Below are 23262 nucleotides of genomic sequence, written 5' to 3'. Positions count from 1 at the left end.
CTCCCCTGGATTATATCACCTGGGGATTAGTACGTTCTCACTAAGCGAGGATAAATGAAGGCTTGGAAGACAAAGTTGGACTGATGAAAAGTAAGGGGAAGGGGAGTTGAGTAGAGCCCAAGTCCGAGCAAGTGAGCTTGATTTCCTGTGCTTTGGTATTGGAGCTACCCTGGCGCACAACTCCAGGAGGCGCCCATTCTCTTGTATGCTCCGCTAAGGCACCCCTTGGAGCACAGTTTTAATCCGATGTGGTAGGAGTAGTGCCCGCTGGAATTGCGCAAGGCAGCTGTCCTGCTTGTGTTGCCTCAAGTATCTTCATTTCATAACACAAAAGGTCACATCTGCTGGAGGTCAGGGGAGCACTGTCATCATAGTTTCCTTATGAAATCTGGCAAGATCCCATATCAATATGCCTAGTCTGGGACAAAAATGGGGTTGATAAAGAAGGGAGGCTGGTTTGGGGTTAGGGGTGATGAGTAATTTATAAATCCAGACAGCTAACCAAGTTTACCACCAGAGACAGAAAAATTTACAAAAGACTATTTACCCTGCCTTCTTTGACTACATATATGTGTTGTAAGAATCTTAGATGTTGGAATGATTTTAGTCAGTTGTATTAAGCAGGGTGGTTGTAAGTGGTTTCAGCAGTTAGTGGGTTTCTTTGTTTATGCGACCAGTTTACCATATAATAACCACTATTCCCTGGCTGCCGACCATTGGCCAACTGCTTCCCAAACATGACTTCACTGAATCTTCCCAGTGACTCTATCAGGTAGATGTTATTATCTTTATTTTATAAACAAAATTGGATTTCAAAGAGGCTTATAACTTGTCCAAGGTCATACAACTTAAGCAGCAAAGTCAGGGATCATATCAAGTCTATCTGATTCCAAAGTTGTGCCGTTACCAGAACCCCAAACTGCTTCCTATTTAGGCATTATTTTTTTTTAGCAAATATAGCCATAACTGTTCCTTTCCTTGCAGTAGAAGTAGTAACAGTAATCATAGCAACATATGTGGAGCTTATTATGTGCCCAGAACTCTCCTAAACACTTAATAATTTATGACATAACTCATCCCTTGTCAAATCTTACAGTGGAGGGTCAAGCCCCACTTATGGATGAAGAAATGACGACACAGGAGAGGTTGAGAAACCGGCCCAGAGCTACCCGGCTAGCTGGTAAGGGGAGGAGCTGGGAACCAAAGCCAGAAGGTTGGGTCCAGAGCCCGTGCAGTACACGGAGAGCTGAGCAGGCTGTCAAAGAGGTAAGTCACTCAGTGACTTATCAGAAAACCTGTTGTACTTTCTGCCTGCTCCAGGCTCGCATCAGACAGTGTTTGTGAAGGGTTGGTGCTCTAGGAGAGACGAATGCAAGTGAGTCGATGAGTGAAACCTCTAAGTCCGTGGTTTCCGTTGCTTGCTTGGCCAGCATACCCAGTTTCAAGCAAGATCATAAATCTAAAGGCAGCCATGCTCTCCTGTCTTTCCTCGGGGGTGCCTGGGGGAGTGCTGGGTGAGGGGCACAGGAGAAGAAGATGGGCTAGCACAGGGATGTTCCTGCATCAAAAGAGCGGGCAATTTAACTTTTTCAGAAAAGTGGGCACTGGGAAGTGAGGCTTTTTTTTTGCACATGAAGTCATAGTTTAACTTAAACCAAAAAAAAAAAAAAATACTTGAGAGTCTGCAGGGATCAGAGCTGGTTATTGTGTTACAGAAATTTTCCATTTCAGACACAAACTACACATAGCAGTACGTGGGCCAGAAAAGGCAGGCAGAGTCTCCAGGAGGGCCTGAAGAAATAATACACCTCCTCCTTTAATCCTGAGGAGTGTGGCTAGGTTCTCGGGGAGGGCTGTCCAGAAGGTCTGGACCAGATCACACTTAGACGTCTGCGATTAGAAGGATGCTCATGGCAGCGACATCATGGGGCATGACTTCAGGGAGCTCCTGAAAATGCCCTGGGGCAAAACAGTTTCTCGGTGATGCAGTTTCCAATGTCTGAAGATGAGACAAACACTTCAAAGCTTGTTGAGAATAGTAAAAATGGTGTGATAATGGTTTAATAATGCTACTTACAGTATTGTTAAACAATGCTTATTGCCAGCATTGCTAGCATTTAGTGAGGCCTTGTTCCTGAGCCACTGTGTTAAAGCTCTCTAAACATCTCATTTAATCCTTCCAACTCTGTGAGATCACTGGTATTAGTTTTCTGGTTTTATATTTGAGGAAACTGCAGTTTAGAAAAGCTAAGTAACTGACTTGAACAAGCTTATCACCTGAAGTGGTGAACTTGGGTCTCAAATTTAAGTCTAGTCTGGGAGTGATGAACTCATACCTTATCCTGCCTCCCCAAGGACAGGCTGGCCCTGACCCACCTGCTCCAGTCCTGAGCTGAACCTGGCAGGCAGGATAGAGACATCAGTTCATTGACAGTGTGTTCCTTTGACCTCTCATCCTATTATTATTTCTTTTTTTCAGCAGTGCCCCTTTCAGGTTAACATGGAAGCACCTGTTTTTCAGAAATGTTAGGCTGGTTTTCCAGGTAAATAAACTAGTCTTGGCCCCTCAGGTACCAATTCTGAAACAGGTATTACCTAGAGCAGGGGTTCTTATAGTTCAGTATCCCCAACCAGCCTCATCAGTATCACCGGAAACACAAGAAATGTGAACTTTCTGCCCCTGGCCAGATCTGCTGAATCAGAAACTCTGAGGGTGGGGCTCAGTAATCGTGTTTTAACAAACCCACAAGCTGATTTTGATGCGGCTAAAGTTTGAGAAACACTGGCCCTGGGGTAGATAAAGGAGAGAGTTAAATCAAGAATAGAGGTCTATGATTTTTAACAGCTGCTAGTGACTCATTCTTCCGAGTCACTCCCTTCTGGATTTCTGTCCTTTTTAGGATGAAGGATTTGCTCGCATCCCATCGTGTGTGATAAATTTCATCAACAACGTCCATTCCTTTCTGAATCGATGTGCTTGAGGAGACGCTGAGCTTTACCCACCCCCATGTGTAGGCATAGCCTGTCTGTTTTTGGAACCACTTGCTCATTTTCCACTCCAGATAATTAGCTTCAAGTTACTGTTATGCAGAAGAGAAAAATAAGGTTTAACAGAACTGTGGTTCTAGGTTGAATTGAACAATTGCATATTTGGGGTTGGAGTCTCCAAATGTGCTTAGTTTTAAAGGTTCCCAATAGTGTTACCAGCCAAGTGTGCCCTCTCCCCCTCTCTCCTCCCCACCCTGCCTGAGATTCGTAACAGAGGGTGAAGCAACTAAAGCTGAACATGGGGAAAATCACTGCTTCAGGTTTGTAATGTAAGTTCTGACTCAGACTTTGCCTCCCAGGCTCACCGGTCCCACCAGTTTTCTCAATGGGAAAACTAAACTGAACGCACATCGCAGAAACAAGAAAATGTGAAAGGTTTTCTCTCTAGTTCCTTCTCCAGAGAGCAGTATAAAATGGGTCCCCAGTCCAACACAAATCTGCCGTTTAATACCTGTGTAAATATAACTTTTAGTAAAAATGACTCCAAGACTGCTCGTTGGCTACAAAAGCCTTGTTACCTGAGATACTGCTTTTCCTAATTGAAAAATAGTGGGCAATTTTATTGAGCTTTGCCAGAAAATGGAAATGATGGTTGATGTGACCTGTATTAGCATCTGAGGTTGAAGGACATTTTCCTTGTCTCAACCAAAATTCACTGACACTTAGGTCTGGTTTGAAGGGTCTCTGGAGTCCATCTTACACCTCCAAATAAAATCAAATAAGAATTTTTAAAATGTGAGCATGGTTTCTGTTTCTGGAAACTGCTTTTAAATTTCAAAAGAGCTTCCCTCAGCACTTTCTGTTGTTATCTGGTCTTATTTTAATTCACTGCAGACATACTGAAGAATTCAGTCATGAGTGTGGGTTAGCAATGTGCAAATGAAGGCAAGATGTGTTATGATTATTAACCCTGACCTAGTGGAAATGGAGACTGCCTAGCAATGTCTGTCCTGAGATGCTTTTGCTGACGTGTTGTGGCTACAGCCTAAATCCAACAAGGGAGAGTGACAAAACTGGGACTTCCTCTGCCCTTCCCTGGTTGACAGAGACCCCAAGTTCTCTGCCCCCAAAGACCATTGTGTTACAAATTGCATGTTGTTGCTGTATGAGCCAATAATAAATATTTCATCTCAATATAAGATTTTGAATACAAATTTTGGAGAGAGATAAATCCAAGTCCAATATGTGTGCCTTAGGACAAGTAACTTAACGTCTTTGAAAATAAGTTTCCTTAGCTATAAATTAAGGATAAAAATATCCTTGCTATGAAGTATGATTCGGATAACGTCCAATGTTGGCATTTAGTAGCCGTTATTTTTTTGCCGTCTTAAACTCAGTTGGTTCAAACAGTAAATTTACATGCTAAAACAAATAGTCCCTGCCTAAACACACACACACACACACACACACACACACACACACACACACACACACACACACACACGTGAGACATATAATAGAGAAACAGATATGTAAAATTACTTTTTTACTCCATCATCTTTGAAAAGCAGTGAGTTTCCTCTTTTCTTTCTTTCCTTGAAGTTCACAGTGAGCTCTACAGACTTACTCCTGGCTTCCTGAGTGATGCTTACAGGCTAAATATGGCCCCCAGGCCCCACATTGATAAGACCCAACAGCAAAGTGCAGGCTGCTGTGTCTGTCTCTCTGGCATCGAGTAGATTATAAAACCAAGTACGTGGTTTCATCATGGTTGTTTACTCACCCCTCCTATGGATTCGATCTTATGCAAAATGTCATGTCATGGATTATTCAAGCTATACTCAGCAGAAATGCATTTGGAGAATATTGTTAGAAAAGAATTTCATGACAAGTTGATGTGTCTAATAAACCCTGATTCTGGTATTTAAAATATAGCTTTCAAATTTCAAGAAATAAACTCTTCATGTCATAACACTATTATTTCTATTTTTCTTGTCAATCAACTTATGAAGGCACTTCACAAATTCAGTACTAAAAAAGTGAGGAGTCTGTAGGGAAAGAGAATGGTAGAATTTTAGAATGTATTAGGATTTGAGTACAGGCATTTCTTTGGTTAAAAAAAAATGTATATACATGCAAACACATTAAACTTTAGAAATTCCCACTGACCAGAGGAATGCGGCGAGAACCAGGGCATGAATGAGGGGGGCTGGCGGAGAATGATTAGGTCATCTTCTCCGTCCTGCCACAGGGAGATTATCCCCCATATGGTAGTTTATGTTTCTGTGGTTTGCTGAGGGCTTGGGCTAGTTTTAAATAATTTTCTTCAAGTTTCTCTAAGCCAGTTTAAAATTATTTTGTGAACTAGTCATTCTATCACATGCTTTAGCAAAATCTACCACAATCTAATAAGCATCTGGCTATGTTCTCCGAGCTGCAGCTTTGAGTCTCCTTTTCTTAAATTTCAACTTTCTACCTCACTGCTGCAAAATCTCTTTACCTCCTTGATGTTTAAATGTTTCCCAGGCACTGAGTGTTTCGACCGAGCCAGTCTTGCTACACAATCCACAAAAGATTAAGATTCATGGTCTGTGTCTTCAGACTGAGGTTTCACAAAGTGGATTGGACATAAGGTGGTAATAGATGGGACATGAAAGTTTGAGGGTTATAGCTTACTTTGTTCTTTGCTTCATTTTTAATTCAGTTGCAAGGTCTTTCTTGAGGGTCTATTATGTAAAAGACAGTGGCCCACAACTCTTTGGTCCTGGACCTTACACGAGTTTTCTCCCCCGCTCCACCCCAAGGGCACTACTATTTGTCTTATACACATGCGCGTGCGCGCGCACACACACGCTCACATATACATCTTTGTCTCCATCTGCTTTCTCCTCCTCCTTCTTCTTTTTACATTTGGCTATTTGTTTAATGTTTTACTTTCTGAGATCACAAGGAAGGCTTAGAACAGTTTTTCCTAAATTTCCCAGTTGAAAATAATCACCTTAGGCCTGAAAAACAAGTAAACAAAAAAACAAAGTTTCTTGGGCCCTCTGAGCCAGTTTAAAATTATTTTTTAAATATAAGTTAAAGAGGGCTCATACATTCCTTGGCACCTATGATTCAATAGGACTGAGGAAAAGAGCTGGAAATTTATTTTTAGGAGGCTTCTCCTATGATTCTTTTTAACAGGTAAGTCTGGGAAGCCCTGGGGTAGGAGGTGATCCCCTTGGTCACTTCCAGCTTAGCAGATTGCTCCTCAGACAGTCCTGGTGACTTTTCTCAGGGGTCTCAGTTGACAAATTCCATCAACTCTGTCTCTAACCTCTGGCCCTGAAGCATTCTTACCTCCTGAACTTCCCTAACAGCTGTGTGTATAATTCAGCAGGTACTCACGCACTAACTTCTTCAATGCCTCAAAACTTTATTTAAATCTTTAATTACATTTTACTGTTCCACACTTTTTCATCTTGCCCTCTGAGACTATGGTAGACTCCTTAAGAGGAGGGGCCACATTTTATATATTTCTGTTTACTCTTCATTTGTATTCACACAATGCTTTGGGCTCAAATGAATGAGGTTTTGTTTTTACTTTAATTTTCCCTTTAAATACGAATATCTTGCTGCACTGGTAAAGAGTATATCTTTTCGTTTCATATATCAAGAGGCATACATACGATTTGGGAACCCTAGTTTTAATCTAGCTGCTGCAGCTGTTAGGTACTCATATAACCCCCTAATCCTTTATAAAAACTTAATCGGACAGCTGTCTTGATAATATGCAGTTTCAATAACAGCCTCTGTTGAGGAAAATAATATCCCATTGTAGTAAGTCTCACAGATTGATGATGTTTCCTTGCAAAAAAAAAAAAAAAAAAAAAAGTCTAATGGACAGGCTTTCCCTAAGCAGAGATTCAAGCTACAAGCTGAAAAGAAAGTCACCTTTAATTTCTACTGTGAGATGGAAGTGTATTCTTTGGATTTAGCAACTATCGGTATCTTTGTTATATTAATGGTTTAATTACACTGCTTCACCCTCGTGGAACAGCTCTGTTAAGTACTTTCAACAAGGACTCTATTGTTAAAGCAAAACAGCTCTTTCATTTGAGCCATTAACATTGCAGAGGGAGAAATGAAAAATACCCCGGCAGCATATTTTTCAGTTCAGCTGCAACTTTTTCAGCCTAATCACCAAGAAGCCTCTCCAAGGCAGTGCCTGTTTATATAGCAGTTTGATCTGGATCCTTGTAAAATTAACATAGGTTGACAAATTAAATTGAACGCCACCACCCTCCAGGATGTTGTGAATGTAAAGGAGAGACTAAAACAAATATTGGGAATGTTATTGTAATAGAGCAGGGTGAGGTCAGACCCACTGAAACATACAAATCTTGCTTATGAATATAATTTAGTACAAAGAATATCAACCAACAGTTGGTATTAATTGTTTTTAACAAATATGTACCTACATCATCTTTCATACATCACCAAACCAGATGTGTTTGCTTCCCCACAGATTTTTTTTTTAAAGGAGGTTCTGGGGATTGAACCTACGACCTCGTGCGTGCTAAGCATGAACTCTACCACTGAGCTGTACCCACTCCCCCATCACAAAATTTTTTTTACCAGAATTTACCAGAGACATCTACTGAGTTTTGGAGTTAAGCAGTTCAGTGGGTTCCTGCTATCCCAGTTTAAAGTCACCTTCAAGAATTCATAAAATTAGCATCTTACATTGCTTGTAGTTAATTGGATTAGAACATTCCGTCTCTCTGAATTTATCCCTACAATGGAGTTTTTAAAATGAAAGAAACTCACAGGGAATCTGAAACTTATGTCCCAGTAGAATTTAACAGTAAAGACTCCTTAGATTTGTCCAGGTTTATTTAGGAGTACAAATAAGAAGACTCTAAAATTTTAGATGAGAAACTTGTGTTTAAAGTCTGACTTTGAAAGAAATAGAAAATATATATCATGTAAATGTAATCAATCAGACATAAATATCCTTATTTGCAAACTGCTCAATTTAATGAGAGAGGAGGTGACAGTAAAGGTAGGCTGCCCTGGCAGAACCTCAGATCACCACATGAAGCAGACTTTCCTTGTGTTTGCCCACCCTGCCTCCTGTGTCAGGGAATCCCAGTAAGGAGACCCGGGCCCAAAGGGCCAGATGTTTCCTTCTTTAGTTTATGGGCAGCTCAGGCTACCAGCTACATCTGCCTGAGTCTCTGTGTCTTCATTGAGGAATGCAAATGTCCAAAGGGCCCTTAGAATTTATGGTCAGTGCCTCTGACGGAGGGTAGAGTCCAGGTGTGGCTGGTGGGACCATAGCTGGTGTACGTGGTGACAATGCCAGCGTCAGCATCTTGAACAGACCATCTGTCCTGGGGTGCCATCTTGGCCCTGCTTTGCCTCCTCTGTTTCCTTCCTACACTTCTCTCCACGCTTCCTAGCCATTGGGTGAACTATCTGACACATTCCCAATAAGTTCCTTTTCTGCTTAAGGCTTCAGAATTAGTGTTTGTTTGTGGAACTGAGAACCCTGACTATAAGACTGAGGTTTAATTCCAGAAATTTGGGACCAGAAACTCGAGTGTATCCACATGTCCTCAGGTGATCAGGACCTGGGAGGCTGTGACTCTCACAAGAAACTGAGATTAGTGTGACTAATTTTATTTAGATAAACTTTTCCTCACTCCAAATAAGATTTGAGATTACAAAGAAAGATGCAATCTAAAAAGATTAAAATAAATAGTAGAAAGAAATAGGAGGAAGTAAAAATAAAGATCTTGGCACACGAATCAGATTGCTAAATGTATTACTTTATAAGGAGATATGGAACTCGTGGGCAAATGAGAACACTCAGTTCAACCGGTCCTCACATTCCCTTCCCTGCAGGAGAGGCTTCCTGGGAAGCCAAAGCAGTCAGAAGTTTCTGTGGGGAGGATGATGGATATGGACTCTAAGCAACGAAAACTCAGCTATCTTTAGGAGTGTCACCAAATAACGGTCCCCAGGCTCCTCTGCCCTGGCATTGCTGCGGGTGATGAGTTCTTGCTTTTGGCTCTGCAGTGTTCTTTAAGTCTTTTCTTTTAAAATGTAAATATATTTGGAAAAGATAATACATTAAGTCATTTACTTTAGCAAGATATTTCCCAAACTTCACTCATTCATGTGGTGTCTTCACAACCCTGCCATGTTCACATACTATCTTTTTTTAACTGTGTTTCTATTTTTATTCTATTACATATCTGTACTATATTTCCTTTTTTACACCTAAGTGCCTACATACCATTGTTCTAAATAACATACATGAATGTGAAAGTGTGCTATGCTACATCTCTTTAATACTCATGGAAATAAACTTGTAGTATTAAAATGATTGTCCATCATCATCTTGCCTGATGCAGAAAGTTTACCAGGTTAACTAGGATTTTCCCCTTGTACATAGATGTTAACATTTTGGAGTCCTTATCTACCAGAAAATGTCCAGATTTTGCTTTAATCCTTGCTTTAGAGTTTGGCTAGGTATAGAATTCTAGATTGAAATCATGTCTCCTCAGACCTTTGAAGGTGTTTCCCCAATGCCTTCTAATATCATACAGTCATGTTGGTGAGAAGTCAGAAGCCAATTTAACTTACATTCCTTGTAGGTTACTTTTTTCCTCTCTGAAAGTTATGTTCTCTTAACCTTCAGCATTCTGAACTACCATAAGACCGCCTCATTGTTTGCTTTTCTTTTTAATTCATTTAGCTGGACACGAGCCCTTTTAATCTAAGCACTATGACTTCTGAGTGCTAAGATTCTTTTTAATAATTTCTTCCCTTCAATTTTCTGTGTTGTTTCTGAGGCACCTGTCGGTTAGATATAGGATTTCCTGGACTGGGGCTCAGTGTTTGGAGCCTCCCTCCATCAGCGTTTGGTCAGCAAAATAAAAGCCTGTCTGTGTGTTTCCAGAAGGATGTTTTAATACAAGGAATAAGTATTGGAAGGGCCAGAAGAGTGGAAGTTTTTGGACTGTCACTGACTAGCTCAGTCTGCCATGCCAACGTGTGTGATTTTCTAGATGCTCACCCTGGAGCTGCTTCAAATCTCATGGGGACCTTCTGCCCCTGTGTCTGCCTTGCGCATACTCTAAATTCACCATATACTGGCCATGTGGCCGGGGGCTAATTTCTTGATATCTTAGTGCTTTAATATCTCCAACTATCAAAAGGGAATAATATCCCTAGCTACTTCATAGGTTTGCTGGGAAAACTTATTGAAATAATGCACATAATGGATATAAATCAGTGGCTGGCACATATTCAAGTGCTTTTAGTATATGTTTGCTATTCTATTTATTTTAGAATTTATATAGTATATATTTTATATAAATATAATTTTTATTTTTGTGTTTAATTATCTTTTTATTACATCTCCACTCATGTCATTTTGCTCTACATTTTGAAAAGCTTCTTTAACATTTTCTAGTATGTCTACTGATTTTTTAATAACAATAATACTTTTAATCATTAAGGGAACTTCTTTTTCCTTATTTTTGTTTTTGTTTTTTAAGGAAACTTTCTTATTCAGTCCATTCTACTTTTATAATGTCTTCTTTACTGTTATAAGTTTATTCTTTTTTTAAAAAAATAGTTTTATTTCAATAAGGTATTGGGAAGATAAGAGGCAAAGTCACGGGTCTATTTTGCCATTTTGTGCAGAAGCCAACAGTATCAAATCAAGAGACTTAGTCACTAACCACAATTCTGTCCTTCTTGTATGTCAGGTATAGAGTTAAGAGCTTTTCTTTCATAGTCTCATCTAATTCACCTCATCTTAACACGTAGAGACATGAGTACTAACATTATCCCCAGTTTTAAAGATGATAACCAAGGCTTACAGAGGTCAAATGACTTACCGAAGGTCACGTATCTGTATCCAATAGGGCTAAAAGGTAAACACACATCCTGTCGGAGTTCAGGCTCTAAACTGCTGCTGCTGGATAGATGTCATCTTTAAGTGGCTGCACAGTATCCTCGTTTGTGTGTGTGTGTGTGTGTGTGTGTGTGTGTGTATCCAACCCTCTGATAAACACTTTGCTGTTTTTATAATTTGCTGCTATAAACAAATCTTACACAAATATCTGTGCACTATGGAAAAATTTTAATGCACTCCTCTATTATTGTCTAAAAATAAGCCTGAGAAGTGGATTTGCTTAGTCAAAAGCTACCCACACTAAAAATGTTTAGATGAAACATTAGGTTAAAAAGTTTAACAAGCTGCACTTAAGAAAGAGGTTGCAGCAATTCACACTTCCACCATCCCAGTGTGTGAATGTCCCTATTCCCCATGCTCTCTGACACCTGGTGAGACCAAATTTTTGCCAACCTTATAAAAATGAAATGTTATCTCACTGTTTGAATTTATGGTTATTTCATTTTTAGTGTGGCTAAAAGGCTCTTCTAATCATTATGGGTCATTTATTTGCCTTTCTTTCTTTGTGAATTGCCAGTTCATTTTCTGCCCAACTTTCTACTGGGGTATTGCCTCTAGCTGGTACAGATTTGTAAACACTCTTTAAAGATTGTCACATTTTTGTCTGTTATTTATGTTGCAAATATACTTTCCCAGGTGACTGGTCCTTTTTTACCTTTGCAGATAATATTTGTAAAAGCAGTTTTAAGTATTTATGTAGTCAAACCTATTTTAATTCACTTTTACTTATATTCTTTGTTTCTGTGGATGAAAGACTGAAACCAACATGAAAGCTGGTCCATTAGATGTTTGATTTATGACTTGAGTTTCTAAAAGAATCTGACCACTCAGCAATCTCTTGGCCCAGCTTCAGGAAGCAGACAAATTGTCTAAGATGGTAAAAGTTTTCACTTACACACTAAATATTTATCTAAGCTAACTTAAGAAGGATTTCCAACCAGGCTAGGGTGAAAGCTACTAAGCTTGCCCTTCCGGTTTGTACCCTGCTTAAAATGTGTGATATTAAAGTCGGAGTTGGACTTGGATGTTCCCAGAGGCCATTGCGCTGGGTGCTGGGTGCTGGGTGGCTCATCCCCATTCTTTAATGCTGAGCTTCCTACACGGTGCCAGTGCCGACATCAGAAGACCTCACTGCTGTTTCTACAGGGTTTGGCCCTTTGTTCTTCGTTTTTATTTAAAGTTGATCCCCGGATAAATGAAATTCAAATTATAACTGAGCAGAGGTCAGATTTATAACATGACTGTTCACCAGGCAAAAGACCCCAGGGTTTGAGAGGGCACGTGGGGTCTGGATTACACAGAATGTTTCTAAAGTAAGTCTCCAGGTTCAAGGGCTGTGAATTAGGTACAGGCTCTGATTCAAGGTAGAGTTCTGGTTCTTACCTCTTAATTAGAAGGCTCTCTCTGGAACCTCTTACCTTCCCTCTCCAGGAAGAAAAACTTCCTCAGCCTGCCTGTCACAAGTGTCTCCACTCTTATACTTTCTCCTCTGTAGGATATTCAGACAAATTCCTGAAAGGAAGCAGCTTTCTCTTCAAAGTCAGAATTCTTAAAAAGGAACGATGCAAATTCTAGTTTCCTTTTCTTTGAAACACCTCTTGGACCTCAACTCCTCTGAAGGTCTTCCTGAGCAAACCATCTAAACATTCTCTGTGTTGTGTTCAGTCATCACTGTCCGCACAGCCTCACATCGTGCTGCCCCGGCTCCTCCCCTAGCTCATCTGCTCTACAAGATGTCGGTCTTCCTCTGGGCAAATCTGTGAGCTGCTCATCTTTGTATCTAAAGCACCTAGCACAGGGTCATGTGTACATTAGATGCTCCAAAAGTGTCTTTTTATTGGATCTATGTTAGAACATTGGAAAACATCTGATTCCAACATGCTGTTATGGCCTTGGCTTGGAGCAAGTGGGAAGTCACAGCGTCTGAAATAAATGCATGTGAAAGTAGTAGCATCCCAGTTGGAGGTATATCAGATAGTGGTTTAAAGAGGAAAAATGGTGACCCGCAGATAATCCTCTTAGGAGAACAGCCAGAGATTAAGACACAGTCAGAGTGCATGTCTGTAGAACAGAAGAAAAAAAAAATACGCCTGGAGATTGGGTTAAGCACCTGTGTAACCAAATAATGCTCAGGCCACTGTATCCATCGATCAGTTTACTCAAATTTCATTGGTTAATCTTACTTATAAGATCATGTAAAATAAGATGGTAATGGGATATAAAATTTAGCATGCCAAGACTTACTTGAAGACATTTGAAGTTCAGTATAATTAACCAACCCTGAGATTCATTTAGACATCTCAGAAGAATTTTTTTCATGCCAAAGGTTCTTGTAGTTTGCCTTTTCTAAAAATGAGCAAAATGTGTTGCAGTAATTTTAGAGAAAGAAGTATGCTATCAATAGAAGTCTTTAAGGCCCATGATTTGGACAGACGTTGGCTAATTAGTTCCAGAAATTAAGCAAGTATCTAGATTTTGTGTAACCCACACCCATAAACAGTCCAGACAGAAGATTTTTCTTTTCACAAAATTGATCCAATGCTTTTCTCATATTAAAATTCTTTCCATGCATTGTACACACACAGACACACATATGACTTGTAAATTATTTTTGTTCCACTGAAATTACAGTAAAACACTTGTGCCCCCAAATGCCTGAAGATTTATGCATGAAAGACTCCTCTGTTCAAAATGCTGCCTCCTCCCTCTTGGCTGGTGGGCAGTGAAAAACAGGATTATCAGGAACAGTCCTACATCTCCTGGAAGGGCCTCTGCTGGCTGTGCCCCACCTTACCTGCACTGTCTAGCAGAGTCCCGGGCACAGATGGGACCCCCAGAGACTAGAGGCACATGTATATGTGACCAGATGACTTTCTGAAATTAGGAAAACAGAGATCCACACTGCCTCATGCTCTGAAACACTTTTCTTCCCGCTGGAAAACTGGCAGGGCTGGAGAATTCAGTCCAATATTAGGAATTCAGTTCAAGTCAAGAAGCAATGGTGTGCTCACTGGCCCTGTAGAAAAAGCTGTGAAGGTGCCAACTGGTGCTTGGTCACTGGTCACTAGCATTAGAGAATATATGAAACTGTCCCATATTTCAGGACCTTGACTGTTTTTTGTTTTTGTTTTTGTTTTTTTTGTTTTTTGTTTTTTGTTTTCAATTTGATGGGAATCCATTGTGGTCTGCATCTGAGCTAAGTTTGGCATTGATAATGATTGTTGGAATCATGGGCCATGTTGGTTCTCTGGCCACATGAAGAGATAGTTCATGGATGAGTCATAAGCCTACCCTCTTCCTATCCTGCCTTGGCTGAATGGATGCAGTGGGCAACCCAAGGGTGACTTTTGGTGGCTTTTTGGTTTGTTTTGTGGCTTCTAAAAAGTAAGTGTAGCCAATATGTAGCCGGTATGTAAGCATTGTTTATTATTACCCATCCCTCTCGCCAAGAGGCTACCTAAGAAGTCAATTAGATATTAGGAATAGAGTCAAAAATGAGAAATGTGAAAACTCAGTAAGATTTTTGTTGAATCTAATAGAAAGTCACTTGAGTATGCTGCCAGGAAACCTGTTCATTTTGATCAAATTCAAGGCATTGCCTCATCACCTGGAAAACTGCTAGCTATCTTTTGATGATAATAATTGATACTGTCTTTTCCTCTCCCATCTTTAAACAGGGACAAAGATGGGCAGCAAGGTGATGTAGTCTCTAACTGTCACTGAGACTACAGAACATTCACGCTCAATTCCTCTGAGTGCTTTTCTTGTTGGACCAGAGGTTCTTTGTCGTTACTTATGAGAGCAGATCTTCCGGGCCTTAGAGCTCCGGGCATGGACCGCGGCGAGGACGTGAACCAGTGTAGGCCAGGATGCTACACGCTGTCTTTATTAGAAGTTCCAGCTGTACCTTGGTGCAATTAGCAGTTTCCTTTGTACAGTACTGCCCTGGGCGGCTTTCTCTCATACAATGTCATAGTGAGCAAGCATTTCTCGTTCCTTTTTATGGGAAAAATAGAGCAGAGAAGGGTAAAATAACCTGAGGTTAAAAATAAAAAATACCCGTGCTTGGAATGGAATGTCATAATTCTGTCAGTCATTTTGATGACCATTCATTTCTACAGAATATGAGAGGGAAGTCAGTCTCTCGCCAAAGAAAAGTGCCCTTTCAGTTCGGGCCTCGGGGAAGATCTTTGATGCATTCTTCTTCCTCGTCATGCCTCCCCTTCATTACAAATAGCCTTTCACGAAGCTTACAAGAAGGGACGTGAGCAGAGGCACCCAGCTGGCAACAACCTGGGTGAGTAACCCTGGGCAGGGCGGCTGAGCTGGCTTAGGGAGGGGCAGGAGGACAGAGAAGCTCTCAGCATCCAAAGCAAACTTACAGCTCTTCCGCAGCCCTTGACCATTGTTTGTGAACCTCAGAGAAGGTGTAGGTCTGTCCCTGATCCTTCCGCCTTTTGCTTATAATGTCAGCCCCTTCCCCCAAGCATGCACAGTTCCATCTAACTCACCGTCATGTTTCTGTAACCTTGGGCAAGTCACATCACCCTTACGGACCTCTGATTATTTACAGTGGGAGGATAACAGTCATGACTGCCTGCTCGCCCGAGCTCACATTAGAGACACATGGGTGAGGAAAAGCTGAGTCTCAGTGCCAGGGGTGCAGCTGGACAGAGTACTCTGATGTGGTTCCCGGCATTTTCCTAGCTGAGTGGGCTCCTTCCCTAACGAAGGTCAATGCTCAGCCTCTCCAGTTTGTAACAACCTCAAAGTTACATCCCTGAGATCTCTTTGGCAGTTCTTCATCCCCTCCCTGGTTCATTTACCTGAGAGACAGAGATAATGGTTTCAGAGACAGAAATCATTTGTGTGTTTACCTTTGAAAACAACTTTATGATCTTAACTTTTTCAGCTTTTCATAGAAAACATTAAAACTAGAGGAGACCTCCAAAATGTAAAACCATTTTTGAAAGAGAAATTGAAGCCACGAGAGCTGAAGGGACTTGCTCAGTGTCCTATGAATAGGATGTAACAGCAGCAGAACGGAAGACAACCACAACCTCTAATCCATGGTGCTGTTCTGCTACCGGATGGCAGGAGGGCAGTAACTCCCTCCCGTTGCCCCCTTCCCTTCACACCACAGGTCATACGTCTAGTCTGCTCTTAGTCATCCCTTGACATTCCAAAGTCTTTTTTTTTTTAATAAATTATCTTTTCTACTGAATGTACAGTCAACTACTAATTTATTATCACCAATGAATATTTATTGAGAACTTATAATCTCCAGAATACAGTACATATAATTAAAAGTGTATATGTATACATGTACACACCCAAACAGGGGACTCTAAGGAGGCTGTGGTTTGGCTCACTTGATGAATTTAAAATCGCCAAGATTATTTAATCCTGTTTCAAAAAGATTGTCTAACATGTTTCCAGGAAAGAGTGGGTGGCTGTTACAGAAGTGTGGATGGCCGATTGATAAATGTTTAAAGTTCTTCACTGGAGGGATGCAGATGGTACAGAATTGAAACTGAGTCACCACCAAGAAGTTTAAAAATTGGCACCAATACACAGAGCAGGACAATGATGGAGTCAGGGCTGGAATGCCTGTGTTGGACTATGTTTTACATTCTATTTTGGATTGCAAGTTACCAACACAACTACCTTCTGTAATAATATCTCTTCTCAGGGGGCACTGCCATTTTGCACAGAGGAACAAAAAGAGAGAACTTTTGGTAGACAACAGCCAGGTTTGGGGAAGTCTAGCCATTGGTTCTCACCTGTAATTGGGATTCCTGGGAAGTGGAGCTAGGTTTTGTGCAGTATGTGTGTTTGAACTTGAGGGTGCATCTCTGTAGAATTGAGGTGCGGGTTTTCCTTTGGTCACAGAGAAGCATGCTGTCTGCTCATTCAGTGCAACATGTCTGGTCAGTCTCTGGGTTTTGTCTTCTCTTGCAACCTGCTCACATACCAACTACAAGCTTTCAGCTGCTTACCTTGTGAAATCTAATGGGATCACCACAAAGCAGGCCCCGTGGATGACATCCATCATCACCCAGAAATACACAAGTGCTCCAGCTAAATGTACCACATACGGCTTATCTTACGAAATGAGTCCTTGAAAACATCAGCCCAGTGATGACAAAAAGAATTCTGCCTAGTTAGAGTGCTCTACAAGAAGTGTTTTTGATACTGTTTTGGCTTAGGAAAAAATAAACTGGACTTTGGGGAGTTACCTAAGTGCACAGTGAAACTGCATATTCAAACTTTTTGAATCCTGTCCTCCAAATACAGAGGTCTTATGTGAAAACAATCTCATTTTCATTTTGCTTTCTGGGAAACCCTCCAAAGCAAGGTGAATTGCCAACTTTTTGTGACCTTTAGTTCCTCAGCTGCTCCCAAGAGAAACTTGACCTTGGAACTGTAGAAAAGAGGGAAACGATTTTCAATCTGGTGTGGGACAGGGACAGAAATTTCATTCTCTCTGTTTTCTCATTGCCCAAAGCTTATGGGTTCTCCTGCACCAAGATCCTTAGAGCATCTGAGGTCACAGAAATGAGGGCAAAAGGTGCAATAAAGATGCATATTGACCCTGAAAGCAAGGATGCAGATGAGAAGACTGTTGCATGGGAAGGAGACTTAGGTGGCCAGCCAGGAGCAGTTCCCAGTGAAGCATTAGGAATAAAAAATGTCTTCACCCAGATTCAGATTCCACAGAGCATTTTAGTACCAAAATGGAATTCATAGGGTGCAAGAATTCCTCCTGTAACTTCAGTTGGCTTCTATAGGTATTGGCACTGTATGATGAATTTTCAATCTGTAGGAGGACTTCGTTAGGTTTCCTAACATTTGGCGACTGCTTGACCCATTGCAACATCCATCTGGTAATAGAATCAGCCAAGAGAGGAGTTGTGTACATCAGGAGACCCCGCGGGGGCTGTGTAAGCCCTGCTCAAGGATACTGTCCCTTACATGCAACAGATTAGAGAACAGTGGATTTGTTAGGCAGTTTAGGTAGAAATGAGCACTGGGCAGGGGGAGAGGAAGGGGAAAGGAACAACCCAGAACACAAGGAACCTGAGCTGTCAATCAACCAGAGCACAGGGAACCTGGGTTGTCAATCAATCAATCAATCATGAAACCAGGGTATAAAAACAGGAAAAACAGAGGAATGGCGCCATTTCCCCCTTTGGCCTGGCCCGCTCCCAGTTCTCGGGAGTGGACTCTCTGTCACTAGTTTTTCCTTCACTAATAAAAATCTTGCTTATCTCACGCTTTTCGTCTCTCATCAAAAAAATTTTTCTTTTTCGAGTGACTAAGAACTGAGGTAATTCCTATTTCCCTTTTCCCAGTAACAGTTTCTTACCACTGGTTTCTTGGAGATTTTTACTTTGCTCATGGGCACATGAGTTTGAAAGGCTTTTTACCTTTAAGGCAGATTTTATTAAGTAACAATTAGTGCCTTCACTTCCATTCCTTAATGAACATCTAATTAGAATAGCAACATTACCGCACGGACCTGATAGAAATCCCAGCCCAAAGCAGTCAATATCTGAGTGGGTCTCTGTGGCCCGAGATCAGGCTGTGTAGTCATTCGGCATTTTTAATTTCTGAAAATAGCTTGTGTGTCCCATCCCTACCATTTGTAAGCCTTAGGAATCCAGGGAACTGTTGGTGTATTAGGAAAAAAAAACCGCAAAGACTCTGGAGTCCAAAGCCCTGTGGGGCTTGCTGGCTGAGTGATACTGAGAAGGGTGCTCACCGTGAAAGAGGGTCAGGTTCCTTATCTCAAAAGATACCATCGGAAAATGACACTCCTCCTACAAGGCTCTTAATGTAGATTAAATAAAACCAGACTGGAAAGTTTTAACATACTTAGCTTTCTCAAAGACAGAAAGTTTGACTATAGAAATAAACTTCCAAAAAAAAATCCTGGTATAATAAATGAAAAATTTGTTTCTATATTACATTCAAATCAAACAAACAAACTAGACAATGTTTGTGAATCAGAAGAAAACAATTTTCTCTCACAGTTTCAGAATGGGATAAATATGCTAACCTGTGGCAATTGTGTGTGTGTGTGTATGTATGTGTGTGTGTGTGTGTGTGTGTGTGTGTGTGTGTGTATGTTTGTAGTTACTTTAAATAATTTACAAAGGATTCCTTAGTCTTTTACAATTAAAATACAAATAGTGTAGATACTGCTGGGCAAGTATTTTTCCTAGAACTGAGGAGCAGAGAACATGGGCTTTGGAGTCAGACAGACTCCACCTCAAATTTCACCCCATCTCACTAGCTCTGTGGCCTGAGAAAGTAGCAGTATACATTTGTTTTAGGTATTAAGTGAAAAAAAAATGCAGATAAAAAGGCAATAGTTTAATTCCTGGTCCTAAGAAGCACTGGATAGAGGTGAAATGTTGTTTTTCATCCTTATATTTCAGCTTCTACTTTTCTCTTTATCCTAATGTTTTAGTGAACAAAAATGATGGCATGTGAGCAGAGTTCATGCGAGGCCAGCTGTATTAGGAAAGGGTAGTCAGTGCACGCGGTGACGCAACCCCTGTCTGTAATGCCTTTGCTATCACACTCTGAGGTATGTATGGGGCGGGTCAGTGACAAGAAGAAACTCTTTGTTCAAAGATGTTTAGCCAAACGCATTTCGTGGTGGCATGTCTTTATCTTGATCTTGTAAATGTTCAGGATGGTGGCTGCTTTGGAATGCCTGCCAGACAGCTAATGGAATTTTTAGGATGTATCTAAAAAATAGTGATAGCCTCTTTCTGTCCATATCCCTTGGATTTAGATGAGTGGATATTAGCTGAAGTGAGATAAGCTAGTAATTAAATTCTTGAGTTCCCAGAGAAAGATTAAGATGGTGTCATTTATTCCCTTGGAAGTACCTAGATGTTGTGCTTGAGTGGGACTCATGAATTTGAGCCTCTGGAATAGAAAGGGGCAGAGATCTAGCCTGAGAATTGCCTGGGTTTCCTTAGGAAATATTCAGGACTGGGAAGACTCCAGTGACTGCCACCCCTAGGATTGGGAACACTTTGTTCCTCACCCGTTCCTTCCCTTACCTCCCCTCAAAGAAGGTCCAGTCTAGTCAACATTGGCCTTTTGGTTATATGGAACCCAACTGGCCTAGGGCATGGCACATCCAAGGGCCAGTGAAGAACCTCTGATTTGTTAGTCAGCTTTGCTTTTCTCAGTGACCCCCCGACTCCCAAGTTAAGCTCCTGTATGTGCCTCATTCCATGACCACTGGGGAAAAGCCGCGGGTGGGAGATAAGGCAGAGGTGGATAGAATCCTGGCTCAGCCTCTGACTGAATGAACTTGGGCAAATTAATTAACTTGAGTTCTAACTTCCTGGCATGTAAAAGGAATAATAATGTCTGTCAAGTCTAGTCAACCTCAAGACTCATCATCCCCCACCTAATATCCAAAAGGCATGAAATGGGAAGAGAAGCTGGGTACACTTTTGGGGACCACCAGATGCCACAGGGAAAGGATAGGTAAGTCCTGAATGAACGCCCCGAGGCCAGCCTGCAGTGCTGTGGGTAAATCTGGCCGACGCATTTGAATGCTCTGACACCTTTCCCCCTCCTCAAAACCACCTCCATCACTTGCATTATCTCCAAAGATTCTCTGGAAATTGGCCAGATGCACACTTCACATTTTACAGAGCTTAATTCCGCCATAGAAACCTATCATTTCTCATAATTCTTCACCACATTCCTGGGAGCTAGCCCCAGATTCATCCAAAATCACCCATGGGGTATGTTCCTGGGCCGCACTCTCAATGGCCTCAACTCCTGTATCTTGTTAACTGACGGAGCCACTTAAAATAAAACAAAACAAAACAAAACTTCTGGCCACAAACCTCACCAGAGGGGTGTCACTTCAGTTCCATAGATGATTGACAAAAATAGTGTGGAACATTACCGTGTCTAACACATGGCCCAGCCCCATCCTGAAAGGGAGTTCAGAAAAATAGGGCCTTCCTAACAACAGGTTTTTCAATAATTGTAAGAACCAGGAATCATTGCAAAGACCTGACAAGCCTATGTGGTGACAATATGACAATGTTTCTAGAGGAGTTATATTCAGACCTAAAGGAGAATGGGTCATGTTCACTAAAAATAAAATTTCCAAGTGCATAGAGGGGGAAATTCCACGTTTTCTGATAACTGTGTAATAACCTCATTCCCCCTCAGTGATCACTTGATACCTTGTTCTAGAGTTAGTCTGTTCCTTCCCTATAGATCTCCAGCAGTTGGGGCAGCTTCTCCAAAGCCACAATCTCTTATGCCTGAGGTGGTACCAGGTGCCCAGTGTGTGTAAGTCTTGTTCACATTTGTTTATTATCAAGCTGGGAAGAACCTCGGCTCCTCTGGGCAGGATAAAAATGCACTCTGGTCTGGAGAGAACGTGGGCTATACCTTCACAGAAGGGTATCTTTTGCATTGTCTTGTATCTATTCTTTGAAGAGACTCAGTCAGGCAAGGGCTTTAGTGGTCGTCCATCAAAGGTAGGAAACAGACTTGCATCAGTAAATGATTGACCGGCTGCCTGGGGTGATAAGCTTAGGTAAATAGGCTTGATTCTGCTCCAGCAATTTCAAGACTTTTAACTCCCTAAATTCTAAAGAAAAATGCATGTGGCTCCCTGGGACATCCTGTCATTTGAGGTTGACAGCTTTCTGCATGGAGAGTGTGTTCCTCAGAATTAGATGCATACTGTCCTTGCTGGTATATCTTGAAAGTGAAAAGAATTCATGCAAGCAAAATTCAGGAACAAAGCCAAGTTTACAGAGCCATGAAGAATTTCAATAAATCATAAATACGATTTTTTTATAATAAAAGATTAAAAAAACCTCTTGAAATACGTAGACGAACAACAATTTTCAAAGGAAAGAGGAGATGGAAACGAAATACAGCAGGCTTTCCAGAACACTGGAGAACGAATGATTGGATTTGCCCAACACATGCCCACATCCACCACACCTCCTTCAGCAGACCATCATCTGGCTAAAGGTGATGGGCTGAGTGCTTGTTTTGTGAGTTTGAGAGGAGGGTCCATGACCAGACCCATCACCTACCTTGAACGTTATTTTTCAATCTGGACTCTTCTCTCAGCTTTCTTCTGGATTCAATAGGGTTGGCTCACGACTGTTCCAATCCTTGCTGAAGATTTTTGGGCTGTTCGGAAGAAGCATCAGCACAGGCTTCTACCTTTTCCCCAAGCATGAAATCGACACGTTCCTTTCCGTGTCCTTTCTCGGTCTCCCTGGCCCCTGCAGACAGTGGTCACAGGCAGCAGTTTGCTTGCAGCCAGGTATGTTGACAGATGTGAAGGCGGGAGCCCAGGCTGGTCTCGGCTGCCTGATCTGGCCAATCATTACACACCAGGTCGGGCTCTTAGTCCTGCTCAAATGCAAGCAGAGAGCTAAGTGACAAAATCAGATAGCAGTAACTACCACAGGGAGCAAAAAGCGGGGTCTGCTAGCTATTGACTATCCAGAAAAGCAATTACCTTGCAAACAAATCTGTGAAATAGATAAGACAATTACATCTCGGAGGAAATCCCTTTTATTTAATTTCTTTTTATTTCAGTGACCTCAGAAGGGAATTTGGAGGTGACTTTATCAAATCTCATGGAATTTAATAGTGGAAGGTCTCCTACTGAATTCCTGTCTGGTGAGAATCATTTGGAAGTTCCTGGAACAAATATGGCTGCCGTTTACTGAGTATGTACTATCTGTTGAGCATTTTATATATATTACCACAAATCCTCATAATAGTAACCTTGAGATTTTATTCTTTTTTATGGATGAGGGGATAGAGGCTCAAAGGTGTAATGCTCAGGCAATGAGAGGGCACTGAAGCCAGGATTTGAACTCAGACATGCTCTAAAACCAGTACCAGTGTCAGTGCTCCTTTCAGGATACACACTCTAAGTAGGCTGAAAAAGAGCCTCCAGAGATCCCCATGTCCTAATCCTCAGAGCCTGTGAATATGCCACCTTACATGGTAAATGGAACTTAGCAGATATGATCAAGTCAATGATTCTGAGATGAGAAATTATCCTGGATTATCCAGATGGGACCAATGTATCACGAGGGTCCTCACAAGAGGTTAGAATCAAAGATGTGAAAATAGAACCAGAGACAGAGGGAGGTTGAAGATGCTACACTGATGGCTTTGAGGATGAAGGAAGTTGGTTCTAGAAGCTTCAAAGGCAAAGAAATGGATTCTCCTCTAGGGCCTCCAGAAGGAACACAGCGCTTCTGTGTTCT

General features: G+C 41.3%; 1 long non-coding RNA gene across 1 annotated transcript; it reads left to right on the top strand.

Moving 5' to 3' along the window:
* Positions 1 to 1206: 1206 nt before the first annotated feature.
* Positions 1207 to 16173, top strand: LOC116663332. The gene is made up of 3 exons (XR_004319602.1): positions 1207 to 1266; positions 15085 to 15260; positions 15876 to 16173. It is a non-coding gene; the product is annotated as an uncharacterized LOC116663332 (long non-coding RNA).
* The last annotated feature ends 7089 nt before the right edge of the window (positions 16174 to 23262 follow it).

This window comes from Camelus ferus, chromosome 1, assembly GCF_009834535.1.
Source record: "Camelus ferus isolate YT-003-E chromosome 1, BCGSAC_Cfer_1.0, whole genome shotgun sequence".
Taxonomy (NCBI): domain Eukaryota; kingdom Metazoa; phylum Chordata; class Mammalia; order Artiodactyla; family Camelidae; genus Camelus; species Camelus ferus.
The sequence above is the reverse complement of the archived record's forward strand: the minus strand, read 5'-3'. Positions and strand labels throughout refer to the sequence as shown.